The sequence below is a fragment of the Cygnus olor genome, chromosome 9 (genome assembly GCF_009769625.2).
Source record: "Cygnus olor isolate bCygOlo1 chromosome 9, bCygOlo1.pri.v2, whole genome shotgun sequence".
NCBI classification, from domain to species: domain Eukaryota; kingdom Metazoa; phylum Chordata; class Aves; order Anseriformes; family Anatidae; genus Cygnus; species Cygnus olor.
Window position 1 is genome coordinate 589561 of NC_049177.1, and position 13632 is coordinate 603192.

A 13632-nucleotide genomic window follows, 5' to 3' on the forward strand; every position below is an offset into this window, starting at 1 on the left:
TAAAGTAGAGATTTTTTAAAGTAAATTAGTATTTAAATACCTGACATATTCATATTTCAGGCTTAAAGCTGGTGGAAATAATTAATATTGTAAATCTGTCTTGTGTTCTACTGCAGACAGCAAAGGTGCACTTAATAGCAGTTTTCCTGTTTTCTCCATATATTTTTATTTAAGATCAATTATTTACAACACTTGTAACAGATCTATTCACCCTCTTTTTCCATCACCTTCTTCATCCGTATGTCAATGAGTTGGGTGCAGATTCTACATATGATTCAAAAAAACAAAATGTCCAATTATCACCATGACATATCAGCATGTGGGCAAAGTTAAAACTAAGAGGGATTGAAGCGTGGAAATTGAATATGGGCTTGAAGAAACACCTCTCTTTCTTTCCACATAGGGAACAATTGCATTGTCAACATCTGGAAGTTGTGGATAAGCTTGTCCAACTGAGAATGAATCTGAGTCCACTTACTCTGTTATAAATCAGGAGAGGTCAATCACAGTGTCTTTAATATCCAGATCAACTGTGTGAGATGAGAATTAGGCTCTAGAGGTCATCACCTTTTGTCACATTGGACACAATAAAAAGGAAGCTAAGAGGAAACGTTAACATTGCCCCAGCACTGTTATTCGTGTCCTGATATTGCGGCAACAAATCACCCCAATGAACAACCCACTGCCCCATGCAACATACATGCCTGGAACAGCCATAGCAGGCTCCGTCCCAGATATCTGAAATCTTCATATATTGTGGGATACAAATACAGATAAAATCATTGTCTGTGCTTAATGACTGGTGGCATTAATAAAACAGAAAGGAAGGGCAGCAAATACATGGTTTATAGTTGTAGTTAAAATGTGGTTTAGAGCACTGTGGCTTTCCCATTCTATTTTACTGCATCAAAAATAAATAAATAAATAAATAAATAAATAAATATTTTAAATGGCCCTTAATAAAATTGTCCTTCTTGGAGGTGGGAACACTAGGTGCAGCCATTTCACTGAGCCCCGTCAGCTGCCCGTGGTGAAGCAGAGCTCTGAGGAGCAGCCATCCACCCTCGGTGCAGGAGCTGCGGGAGCTTTGTCCTTGGGAAATGGGATAATTATTAAGCAGGTAACATCTGGGACCTGCTTCTCTCAAAGAACATCAGGGAAGGATAACTGTGTTAGTGTAAATGACGGTCGAGGGTTTGCAGGGCTGGCCGCTGGCCTGTGTGTTCAATGTGATTGATTGGCGGATGCTGGGAAAAGCCCTGTGTGCTCATTTCTCCAGACCAGAAAGAGCCTCAAACTTCATCCAGAGCTGCCCTCAGGATCCCCCACTCCACAGTGGGTCTCCAGGCAGCTGCTGGACCAGGGATGGGCAGAAGACACCTGGGGACCACCTTGCCCCGGGTGTGAAGCCAGCACCCCATGGAAGGGCATGGTGGCTTGGGGAAGCCTATGCTGGAGGTGAGCCTTACCACAAGGTGCAAAGAGGTGCAGGGGATGAAAGGGCTGAGAAAATTTCACTGGAGTAAGAGTTTAGCCAAGAGAATGGCACAGCCATTTCTCCTGAATGTGGGTTTATTTCTTTCCAGGTCCCACCTCTCCATCTTACAGCAAGCGCTCTGGGAACAGCTGTCCCAGCACACACCGCAGTGTGCAGGGTTCCCAGGGCACTGCAGGTTGCACATGTACGGATCAGATTTGGCTGCCTGGTGTTATAAAAATAAATGGTTTTACAATGGAAGCTGTGGCCAAGCCCTCCAAACCACATCCCTTGCATTTTGCAAGTACCTGTTATTTTCCAGTTTGCAGCAATACATGTCATTGTTTCTGAATTTTCACAAATTATTTCTACTTTGTGTTAGGAAGGATCTTTTTTACTACTGCTGGGGTTTGTCTCTTGCTTTGTACACAGTCAGGCTATCACTGTAAAAGGCACCAATATATCTGTGAAATAATAGCTTTAGAAAAGCAGTGAAAAATGATATTCTTAAAAACAGGTTGTTAAAGATTATGTCAAACTGCATGCGTGTATGTACATATATATACACACATATACATATATATATATGCAGGTAATCAAATGAGAACAGTTTATATTACATCTTTTGGAAGACAATGATGGTTGTAACAACAAATTCTTCAGTTTCTGCTACCAGCAATAAATGACCGGTCTCACATCTATATACTATATGTAATTACATATGTATTGAAGACTTTATAATGATTTTTTTCTTAATCAAACCACTATAGTGTAGGTCTACTTAGGCTTTTCTTAAAGCAGCCTGATATCAAAAGATTTCAAAGGACAAATGTCACCTTTAAAAGCTAACATATGATTTTTAATGGCAGAGGTATGATTTAGCCTGCTTTATTACAGATGTTATAAATGATGTTTCATATAAGAATATTATTCTCTCATGGCTTTCTAGGTAGAGTTTCCACTAGCTTCATTAAAAGCCCTGAATGTAAAACAGCTGCAGAACCATGAATTGGGTCCTGGCTAGTGAATTCTTTTTTTTTTTTTTTTTTTAATCACTTGACATGGTAGCATGGCAGCTATTTAATTACAGTCATACAAGAACAATAAATAAAATTCACATGACCTTATGTTTCAATAAAATAAAATCCACTTATTCTTTTTAACTAAAATGTCATTTCCCATTTATTTTCCTGTGATGTGGTTGCCAGTGCCCAATTTTTAGGCTCAGTGCACAACAGTGATAAGGTCAAAACCTGAGACAGGGTGATGTGATTAGCCCTGTCCTAGGTTACCTCATAAAAATGTCTGCCACAGCAGATGCTCTATCATGCAAGAAAAATTGTTTACCAAAAGGTTCAACAGAACAGAGAGTTATATGAAGATGCAGAAGGTGCTACCCTTACTTTTTACAGTCTCCTCTCAACCAATTTGTACAAGGGAGGTGTAGGAGGAAAAAAAATAAAAGTAAAAATAAAAATAAGAGAGAGAGAGATTTTAAAATGGGTAAATAGAAAATAAAAGTAGGCTCTCTAAAAAAAGAACTCAAAAATTGAGGTGGGTGGTCTGACAGCTCAAATAACTGTTGCAGATGACCTTATGAAGTAGAGGTGTGATTCATCAGCCCCATAATACTTGCGATATGAGATATTCTCCCAGCTTCAGAACAGGCACCAGCCCAAACAAAACCTGACCTGACGAGGTTTGGTTCACAGAGGTCTCCTCTCTCCATGAGAATAGGTGGGGTTACAAGCATCAGTACCAAGCACTAATATGGCACCATAGACAGAGACTTTATTTATCATGCAGGGAGTGAAAACAAAGCTTTCTAATAGATTTATTAGTAAAAGGGAACAGAAGAATCTAGTATGGACAAACTGCATGTTCCCCACGTCTCAGCTGCAAGGACTTCCTGCCCTCAGGCTTAGATATATTTATCTGGTTATAATTCAGTAAAGTTGTGTGATTTCAAGCCATTCCAAACAAACAATGCATCTAGGATATCATTCAAGGCTGTCCTGACAATGCAATATTTCACATTTCAGTTTAAAATAAAAGATGGAGATGCTAATTAAATGCTTTCACAAAGATAAGTTGTTCTTCTCAGAAATTGTTTTTATTAATTTTATTTTTTAAACAGTTTAAGGACTGTAAAAATTAAAATGATGACAGTTTTATCTGTATGAAATTACTACAACATGTACATCACTGGGAGAGAGAAAAAAGCATATGGAATATATATATATTCAGAGCTTGATTGTGCTGTTTCTTTGTATTCAAAGGCCTCTTTGACTTCACTGGAAATTTTACATATGTGACAGTTGCAGAAATAAGTCTTCAAATTGTAGAGAAATCAAATTTCCTTGTTAAAGAGACCCTGTTTCTAATTTCACTCAGAAAAATCACAGTTTTTCATATGTCCCCCCCATCTTGTTATTTTCCAGCCTTTCTAACATTGGGACTTTTTATAAGTGAGGGATACTGATTTTAAAAAATAAAAATAAAAATAAAAAATAATGAAGGAAAGGAAGGAAGAAAGACTCTGTCTCTACCAGGGGACAAATGTGCCACTGGAACAAGTGTTTGGTGTCAAGTGCACTGTCAGGAGTAGAGAGAAACATGGGTAATACTATTTGCACCCCAGTGCTCAAAATAAAATATTAATGGCAGCATTTCCTGAGAAATTAAATTACTAGGAAAAAAAATCCAAAAAATATGCAATTCCACTGCCTTGTTGAAAGCCCTCACACAAATTATGGTAAAATTAATGTCCTTTTGTATTCGGCACACATGCTTTATGACCTTGAGGGATGCTCCCATGCAAATGTCTGAGGTTTTCTTATTTAGAAATAGTCATATTTTACATGTACTCAGTGGCCAAGGAGAAGAGCACAACCAGTAGCCAGGTTTGAGTGGGTGAAAGTTGGTATGTTTGCAGCAGTCGTGAGATGATGTGGCATCTATTCAGTCCCCACTTAAACCTCCAAAATGATTCATCTTTACTGAATCTTGAAGTGACACAAGTGCACAGATGCCAAAGCTTTAAGTCTGGTTTAAGCTAAGCCAGTTTTTCTCCATCTCCACTGACAGACAGTTGGTAGGACTTAGCACAAGATGAGGGTTCCCTTTTTGTTGCATACTCAGCCATTAGCAGTGACTCACTGGCTGTTGGGTAACTTCCATTCTCACTAACATGAAAATAAAAAGAATCAAGGCACATTCTAACACTGGCCCTCCATACGTGATAAATCTGTCTACTATACCTGTAAGAAGAATATGACTGTCTTAAATATAATTCCACAAGTTTCTGATGCACATCAATGTGAGTTAAACAAAGAAAAATAAAAAGTTTTCTAGATTACTACTGTTTCAAAAAGCCAGTCATGATGTGAAGGATGGAAACATGATGGCTCATGTCTGGTGATTTTTTATTACTTATATTTAATTCTATCTGGAAAACCAAATACAAAAATTTCAATGACCTGCCAGTAAATTAAAAATGCTAACAAACACATTTTATACACATTAAAATTATATTTCAAGGCATTTAATAACATCCCACCAGCCTCATAAGCAGTAACAGACGTAGCCCTCATTCGCTGCCCTGGATGACCGAGGAGCAGGCTTGTTCCCACTGAGACTAAAAGGGGCCTAAAACTTTCCTTTCTCTGACAATAAGGTCACCAAGAAACACAGATATTTGGTACATAAACCTGCAATTGGTTGGATAATGTCAAATCTGTGTGTTTAGCATCTTGTAAAACACCAGTGCACTCAAGTAGGGTCAGAGCAAGCATCTGCCTCCTACTCCTACTTTTACAAGAAGAAACTCTCTAACACTGTTACTAATAAAAAGCTATAAATAAATATCTTTCTCAGTCATAAATATTTTTTCCAGCAAGCTTTTTAACTGTTTTCTCCCATATTCAGTTATAATTCACTCTGCTAAATTTGAAGGACAGTTTTGCAGAGCTGATGTAAACATGGTTAAATCTAGATCCCACAACAGTATAATAAATATTTATCAATATTGCATTACTCTTTATGCACTTCCCAAGATTAAAAAAAGAATAGCTAAATGAAACAAATTTGTTATAGTGCTAACAGCAACACAATTATGGTTAGTGGCCTGTCCCTGCTAGCATCCAAACTTCAGCTCACAATAATATAAAACTCTTGACAGGCCATTCATGTCTCAAACTTAAAATATAAAGAAAAAAGAGAAATGGTTTTAAAGACTGAAAGTTTATGGAACTACCAAATAACAGATGAACTTGTGGAAAAGAAAACCAAACGTATAGTGAGAAATTTAAAAAAAAAAAAAAGTGCACTTTTTTAAGGAATGGCAAGAAATGAAGAGCCTGAGGGGATGTTCTCCTCCAAGTCAAGAGTCCAAGCTGAGCTCAGGAGAGACAAAGTCCATCACGCGGACATGAAATGCATGATTACTGCTGGGTGGCAAGCAGTGCCTGATGCCAGCAATGGACATTTCGGGGGGATCCACTGCCTTCCTTGCAGGGAACTGTCCCCTAGTAGAGAAGCTCTCACTCCCTGATTTGTTACTAGGCTTTTCACCAGAAACAAAATGAGTAAAAGACACTGTTTGGTGTTATTTGTGCCACTGCTTTTAGCGCTCTGGTCTGACTGGGCTTGCTCCATGGACTGGGGAAGGAGGAAGAAGGGGAGAGAAAGAGGAGAAGAGAGGTTTTCTTTGGCAAGTGGTTGAAAGCAACCAAGTCAAGGTCCTCCTCCAACCTGCCAGGATGAGTTTCTGTCTCTTCATCGTCTAAAGAGCTGAGGAAGAAGACAACACAGCAGCCGCCTGGCTGCGACGACCTTCCCAAGGAGCTGCAAACCCCGCCCCAGCCTCTCCACCAGCCTGGACTGGGCTGGCCCCGGGACTCTGGGATGTTCTTAGGGATCATATCTGAAATGAGGTCACTCGCTCAAGGAAGAAGCACTCGCTCATCTTCTCACAAAGGATTGCATCTCTGAGTGCTACAATGGGGTCTTTGGTCACTAAAACTTAATTTTTTTGAAAAACACATTCCATAGCTCCATGTGCTAGCAGCCAATGAATTACTAACATAAATAATTAAAACTAATATATGGTTGTAAAAATAAATGAATAAGTATCCTTGATTTTTATGGTGTTTGTTTGATTACTCACTAATTTGCAAAATGTGGTAATCTGCAGTATGCATCCCAGTCATTAGTGAAATCATACTGTACTTTAGTCAACAGGCTGATGAACTGATATGTTGCACCAGCAGTCAGTGCCCCTCCTAGAAGAGAAGACACAAATTAGAGGGCCTGATTCCTGTTTTTGTAAAAGCCAGTTTGCACTCAGGCAATGAAGGGTAACCACTGCTGCAGAGAGGCCTTTAGTATAGTATGGTGATACAAGTGACCATCAAAGAAAATAATAGTCTGACCAAAGACACTTCTGGGGTTTTTTTTTGCACATATTTTATCTTCTGGTATCTCCAATTAAAACTGGTGAAAATATTTAGGTGCCACCCAGAGGATAAATATAACTCAGTATGGATCAACAGCATAAGTTCCAACACTCAGTTTTGAGAAACATAAGTTCTCCTGCACAGATATATGGGTGTTATCATTGGCACTGCTATAAATAAATGTTAAATCCTCTTCAGTCAAAATATGGAGTACTCCAAGGTTTCACTTTCATCAGATAACAATAACAGCTCTGGAAAAACATTGTCTAAATAATAGCATATTTATTATTTGACGAAAACTATCTTACAAAATATTTTGTTTTAATTCCTGGATGATTTACATAATAGATTACAACAGCTGCTATAACAATCCCAGAGTTGGATTCTTTTTTTTTTTTTTTCTGAGAAGTCTTTGAATCTTCTAACACTATAAATGTTTTTCCAGGTCTTATTTTTTTTTAATTAGCATGTCATGAGAAAATAGCTGCACTTATTTTCCTAGAACCACACCAGCTATTGATCTCAGCTCAACAAAAGTGGAAGAACTCATAGATCATTTCAAAGTCACCTGTTGAACTAAGGTTCAAAGAAGAAATATTCCGTCTTCACCAGCCCAGAACCTGTGCAGCCTGGAGGGCAGTGAAAAGGTTTTCCAGGGCATGGACATACGCGGTGCACAGCCAGAGCATGGCTCCTGTCCTGTCTCCATAGCTGTATTTCAGCATTTTAATCAGAGCCCTGAAATAAATGGTTCTATCCTGAGTTGCTTCTCAGGCAAAACTCCTCCTGAAGCAGCATTGGGCCCTTTGTTTAATTTCTATACATGTGCAAATTTTATTTGGGGATGAGCAAACAATTAGTATATTAAAATATTTCATGGGACATTCAGAAAGTTGCTGTGAAAAATTATTGTCAGTGCAGAGCTGAGATGCTGCTTTATAGAATTATCTCATAAAATAGTATCATGTGTAATTGCCTTCATGTTGTCACTGTCTCTTTGCAAATCTCTAGAGATTTACTGCACCACACATTGGAGCAAGACTATCTAATATTTATAAAGTTTCATTATTTTCATCTACTTGGAAAAAAACCTATAGACTTACATGAAATCCAACATGATGTGTCAGAAATAGCAGTGTCCACTTGCAGGATTTATAGCAGTACCCAAAACGCAGGCAGACACAATATCACAGTAATTGCAAGCTACCAAACAGCTGCATGGCATTTACTCAAAATACTTTATGCATTTAGCACACTTATTGAGCGGAACTTGAAATAGGCTCATTGTTTATTTGGGCATGTCAGAGGGGAAATTTTGTTTTTTTACTAGACCTACAGAATATAAACAGATCTGAATTGTAAAACCCTTTCATCATCCTTCTACAGGTAAAAATAATATTTTAACTAATGACAGCTATGGCTGGGGAAAAGTTAAAAGACAGCAGAACTTTCCCTACAGTTTAAGTCCTGCTTGGAGGAGGACAGTCAAATGGCTCTTGCATAGCTTTCATATCAGAAGTGAGTTGTTTACAGCCTTTTGAAATGTTTTGGATTTCATATTAATATTTCCTAATTTATGACCATTAAAAACTATGAGAAGGCAGCTTTCAGACTGTTACTGTCAGCCTGCATGCAAACTCTGCACTAATAGTAAAACAACTTCCTTGTAATCAGTGTGGCCTTAAAGTACGTGTCCGAGCTTAGTAAAGAACATAGTGCTGATGTCAATGGGAATTTTGCCAGATTAAGAAAAGAAGAGTTTAGCCCTTTCTCTGTGACTTCTGACAACACTGCATAATTTTGTGTCGTTAGGATTTTTAATTAAATGTGTTGCTCTTCAGTACACAATAGAACTTGAAAGCAGAAAGCATCTAAATATGAAACAAAGTTTGTAAAGGAGTCTGGAAGGACTTTGCGAATGAGGGGAGAAAATAAAAAATTCCACTGATAGTGAGCCTTGCTGGATAAGCAAGTTCATATATTTCTTAAAGGGGTGGGGTTTTTTGAATAGCTGGCCTTTTTGCTACAGTCAATAAATATCATGAGAAGGAGAAATATGATATTAAGCAGGATCTGATCCTAAACTTATGGCTCCAGTGGGAGTAGACTAAAAACCATTTATAGCATATCCCAACAGAAACACTCCATTTGCTATAGCAGTGCTTACTGCAACTGAATTCTCCTAGCAGAAAACAGCATTTTCACAGTCAAGTTCCAATATCAGCAGGGAATTAATTATTACGTTATATTTGTAGAATGGGGGGGGGGGGGGGGGGGGGGGGGGGGTTGGTTTGCTCCTTCATTGCTGTTACTCCTTGGCAAACAAGATGACAGAGCTGGTAATATGGTCAAATTTCAACTTGTAGCCATGTGTCCGAAAGAAGAGATTTACTGGAGGGGACCAGACCAGTTCTCTTAGGAAGTTGCTGCATTCATACAAAAGTACATCTTCATGTAAAAGAACAGGAGTTTATGAAATAACCTAAAAGGAATCAAGACAAGGTGAATCTTGTGTGCAATTTCCACCAACTCTGCAATACCAATCTGACCTTACTATGGGTACTTACATCCAAACACAGGTCTTTTTACCCCAGAGATGAATCAATAAATTTTAAGACATATCAAGAATATTACCTGCTAATAATGTGCAGGAAACCAAAGCAAAACTGGAAAGAGATGAAAAATGCTGTACCTGTGCAGTCATTTATACCAAGCCTGAAGCCTGTTCCAACTCAACAGGAGTCTCCCATTGATTTCAGTGTGTTTTGGTTCAGTCCCTTATTTCAGATCTCCTGTGTTCCACCAGCTTAATGTAGTTACACCTCCTGGTAGCCTCTCTCCCCTGCTTCTTACAGGAACATTTAACAATTTGCTATATGATAAAAAATGTTTGGGGATGCATGAACCATTTTGTATATTGATCAAACATACAGACTAAGCAACTCCTATAAATACCACAGCAGAAAACTAATCAGCGTAGAAAAATATTTTCCTTTTAGTTTTTAAAAATATCCCAAGCATCTTGAACAAACTAATCAGGCAATTCTAAGTGATCGTGTTAGGGATATTCACTTCAGTGAAAGTCCTACTGCAAGTGGTAATGGTAAATAAAAATAAATAACTGAATTTACTTGGATCAAAAAATCTGACTGATACTAAAATTGCCAAAAGCAAATAACCTGCTTCACTCACCTGCATGAAAGATAATGATTTTGATTTAAACAGATGCTTGCATTAGCTATGTAATTGTATAGTAAACCCACTTCTTAAACCAAACATGCCAGTAATCAAAATTTGAAGGGTTCAACAGCTTTCAGTAAAGCAAAAAGTCACAAGGCAAACTGGAATAATTAAACAGACATATTTATAAATATGAAAAAATATCTTAAGTGTTGTGACACGGCATTTACAAATTACTGATTTATCAATAACATGATATTTGCTGTGTTTCCTGGTTTATGTTGCAGAGTTGGTGGAAATGCGTTTCTATTTGGCACTTGCATTACCTACTAGGTGAATATTTTCCAAGTATTTTCTAGATGACAGTTCTTTTAGATAGTAAGCAAAAACTACACTTGCTCTGTTCAGATATTTTTTCTGATGTACAATACTTTAAAACCTAAAATTTCACTGTAACCACCCTCCATTACAATGTTTCATGCTGACTTCGGTGTAAATCTTCACCATTCAACATCAAAGAAAGGCAAAATTTTAAATGGAAAATAATACATATTTGCAGAAAAAAAAAAAAATGTTGTTTCAGAAATATTACGTCTAGTCCAAGTGTATTTCTAACATTCGAGCTTGTTGATCTCTCTTGGCCTGCAACCTGCTAAGATATCTTATCAGGGTAGCTGTTCCTTTATTTATTTATTTATTTATTTCTGTGAATTTTTAGTAAAATCTACTAGAAATAAAATGGAGGAAGAAATATAAAGCAGGATCTATGTGGGCTTTTTATCAACTTCTGAGGTGACCATTTTACATTCTGACTGTAAAATATTCACCAAAAAAAATGGGCCCGAGAAGGAATTTGGAAGCTTACAGCATTCGGTTTATATTTTTTGAATAGAAGCGAAGTGTCTGGCACATCATTCATTTGCTCCTGGAAGGTGCAGATTTGAGGACATGTTCAACCCTGCTCTAAGTTTAGAAAGTTTCAGTATAAAAAGGAACCCAAAGTCCCTGCCCTCTAGCCTCTCTTTTAGATAATGGAAGATTCTGAAAGCATTGCTCAACACAGACCAACTGAGGAGGAAAAAAAAGGGGGGTGGGGGGCAGGAAAATGACAGAAAAGCATATGCTTTTGCATTTCTTCTGCGTTTATTCAGAATTATATCCATCTGGGTGAAACAGCTAGCTCCCCAGCAAATTAATGGTCTGATGATTCAGGGAAATGTCAAGCTAGGTTCTTAGTTGTAAAATGCATGTAAATGAAGAAAAGGGTGCAAGGAGGTGAATCTAGTTTGGTAGGATGCACATTTTTCATAGATTAAGTATTAATTTAGAAACAATAAGCTCCTAATAAGATGCCAGCGTTACAGCAGTTTTATTAAAACACATCTTCAAATAAAGGATCGGACTCTCTCGGACTCAGCTGCAGACCGCTGAGGAACCTGAGCTGAGGCATCATTTATTAGCAGAGGCGACTCATTAGAGGGGGAGATTGCTGGCGGCTTGAACTCGCTCCTGCTTCAGAGGGAAGTTTTGCCTAAGCAGCTCGGGATCGGCCCCTCCGCCGTGCCCCTTCCCCTTTCCGCCCCCGCTGCAGGCAGGGAATGGCTCTCACCTCTTCCAGAGGGGAAAAAAGGATTTTAGGCTGCACTTAGAAAACGCTCCGTTGTCTCTAAAACAGCAATCCTCTGGCAAGTCTGCGTGAGCAGAGCAACAGTGTCCGCAGATGCTCAACAAATGATCGGTTAAAACCCGGAACGTGGTTTCCTTCTTTTTTTTTTTTTCTTTTTTTTTTTTTTTTGGACAGCAACTTCTGGGGATCAAGCCCTCTCCAGAGTTTACCATGCTTTGTCATGTGAGTAACGTCCTGCCCAACTTCACGCCACCAACTCCGCCAAGCTCCCTGCCCCGGCATCCCGGGGGCCCGCGGAGCCGAGCCCTGCTCCCGGACCCGCGCGGGCGGAGGAGCCGCGGAGCGCCCCCGCCTCCCCTCTCCCCGCGGCCGCGCAGCTCCGGCCCCGCCACCCCTGCGCGCCCGCGGCCCCTTGCGCGGCGCAGGGATGCCGGGTGTGGGGCTTCGGGGTACGGCCGTCGGCCGCGTTCTCGGGGGCGCACCCTGAACTTGGCGGTGCCCCCTCCACCCCGAGCCCCTCCGGCGGCCTCTCGCCGCCGCCCCGGCTGCGGGGTAGCCCCCGGCCGGCTCCTTGCGGGGGGAGCCGGCCGCCGAGTCTCGGTTCGCCCGGAGAACTAGAGGGGCTAATGGAGCCGGTCCTCGTTTGCGAGAGGTCTCCTGCTAAATTATGTCAGCCAAAGGTCAGCCGGACTCTGCGGTCCTCTTCATTTTCTTAATTAAAAAAAAAAAAAAAAGGAGGGGGAGGGTGATGGGGGAGGGCGGGGGAGAGAAACCATCAAGTTATTCAAATTCAACCTCATCTGAATAATCGCGAATTTGATCCAGTCCGAGCTGCAGACTGTACATTAAAAATAAATGTCCAGGAGGCATTCACTGTAGTTGAATTTTTTTTTTTTAATATAGAGGTTCTGAAAATACGTCTCTCCAACCCCTCCCCCCAAAGATGGAGTGAGTTTTCAGGTATTGCACAAACCTCGCGGAGTGGTATCAGTGTGCCTGCAACACTTACGTTGAATGCATGAACCCCCAATCATAATTGTATGTTCACAAAACACATATGGCAGCTGCATTCTCTGTATAGTTTGTTATGGTCTGGTGTGTAATGTAAATATAAAGATCAGACCCAAAACACAGGCTCATTCTCCCAATAACAATCAAAAAAAAAAAAAAAAAAAAACAACAACAGCAACAACAACAAAAGTTGCTTTGCGAACTTAAAAAGAATGACTTTCGTGCCATGCTACTGTCTGAGCCAGCAATGATTATCTGGTCTGTTTGCTCCCATTCAGAGTTAATACACGACAATAGTTTTACTCCGTGCTGCTTGACGTGAAACCACTGGGGTTGGGCAATTCTGTTCCAAACAAATACAACTTCTACACCCATCCCTGCGACAGCGAGCCGAGAGCTGAGCGAGTTGTGCAATGGAGAAAAGCATCACTTACCACGGCGGGGATCTAGATCTCGGCAAATGCTGCCAGTAGGTCTGAGAAGTGAAAAACTGGAAGGGAAGCGCAAAAGGCAGAAAGTTGGAAAGGGAATTTGTGTGTGCGTGCGTGTGTGCGTGTGTGTGTGTGTTTAAGCCAGAGGGAAATGCGAGCACAGCGCTCCCTGCTCTCCCTAGTCGCCACCAAAACAAAGATCCAGGAGTTAAGGGAGCAAAGCTGTGCCAGATCTATGCACACAGCTCCTCAGGGCCAAACCTCAGCTTCTCACTCACTCCAGCTAGCGACAAGGGTTAATGCTCCAGAGGGACAGGCTAGCCGGCCCCTGCCACCATTGGCTAGGACAGAAAGCAGGTTTAAGGTAAATTCACTGGCGCTTTGGAAGTTACAACGGGATAAATTTAATTTGGTTAATAATAATAATAATAATAATGGGAATAGAGCCCA

The 13632-nt window shown here is 40.0% G+C and overlaps 1 long non-coding RNA gene across 1 annotated transcript in view; it reads right to left on the reverse strand.

Moving 5' to 3' along the window:
* LOC121074950 overlaps positions 1-13401 on the reverse strand; it is a 49570-nt gene extending 36169 nt beyond the window's left edge. Inside the window, exon 1 of the long non-coding RNA XR_005822648.1 lies at positions 13186-13401. This is a non-coding gene — a long non-coding RNA (uncharacterized LOC121074950). The remainder of the gene's footprint in view (positions 1-13185) is intronic.
* Positions 13402-13632: the final 231 nt, after the last annotated feature.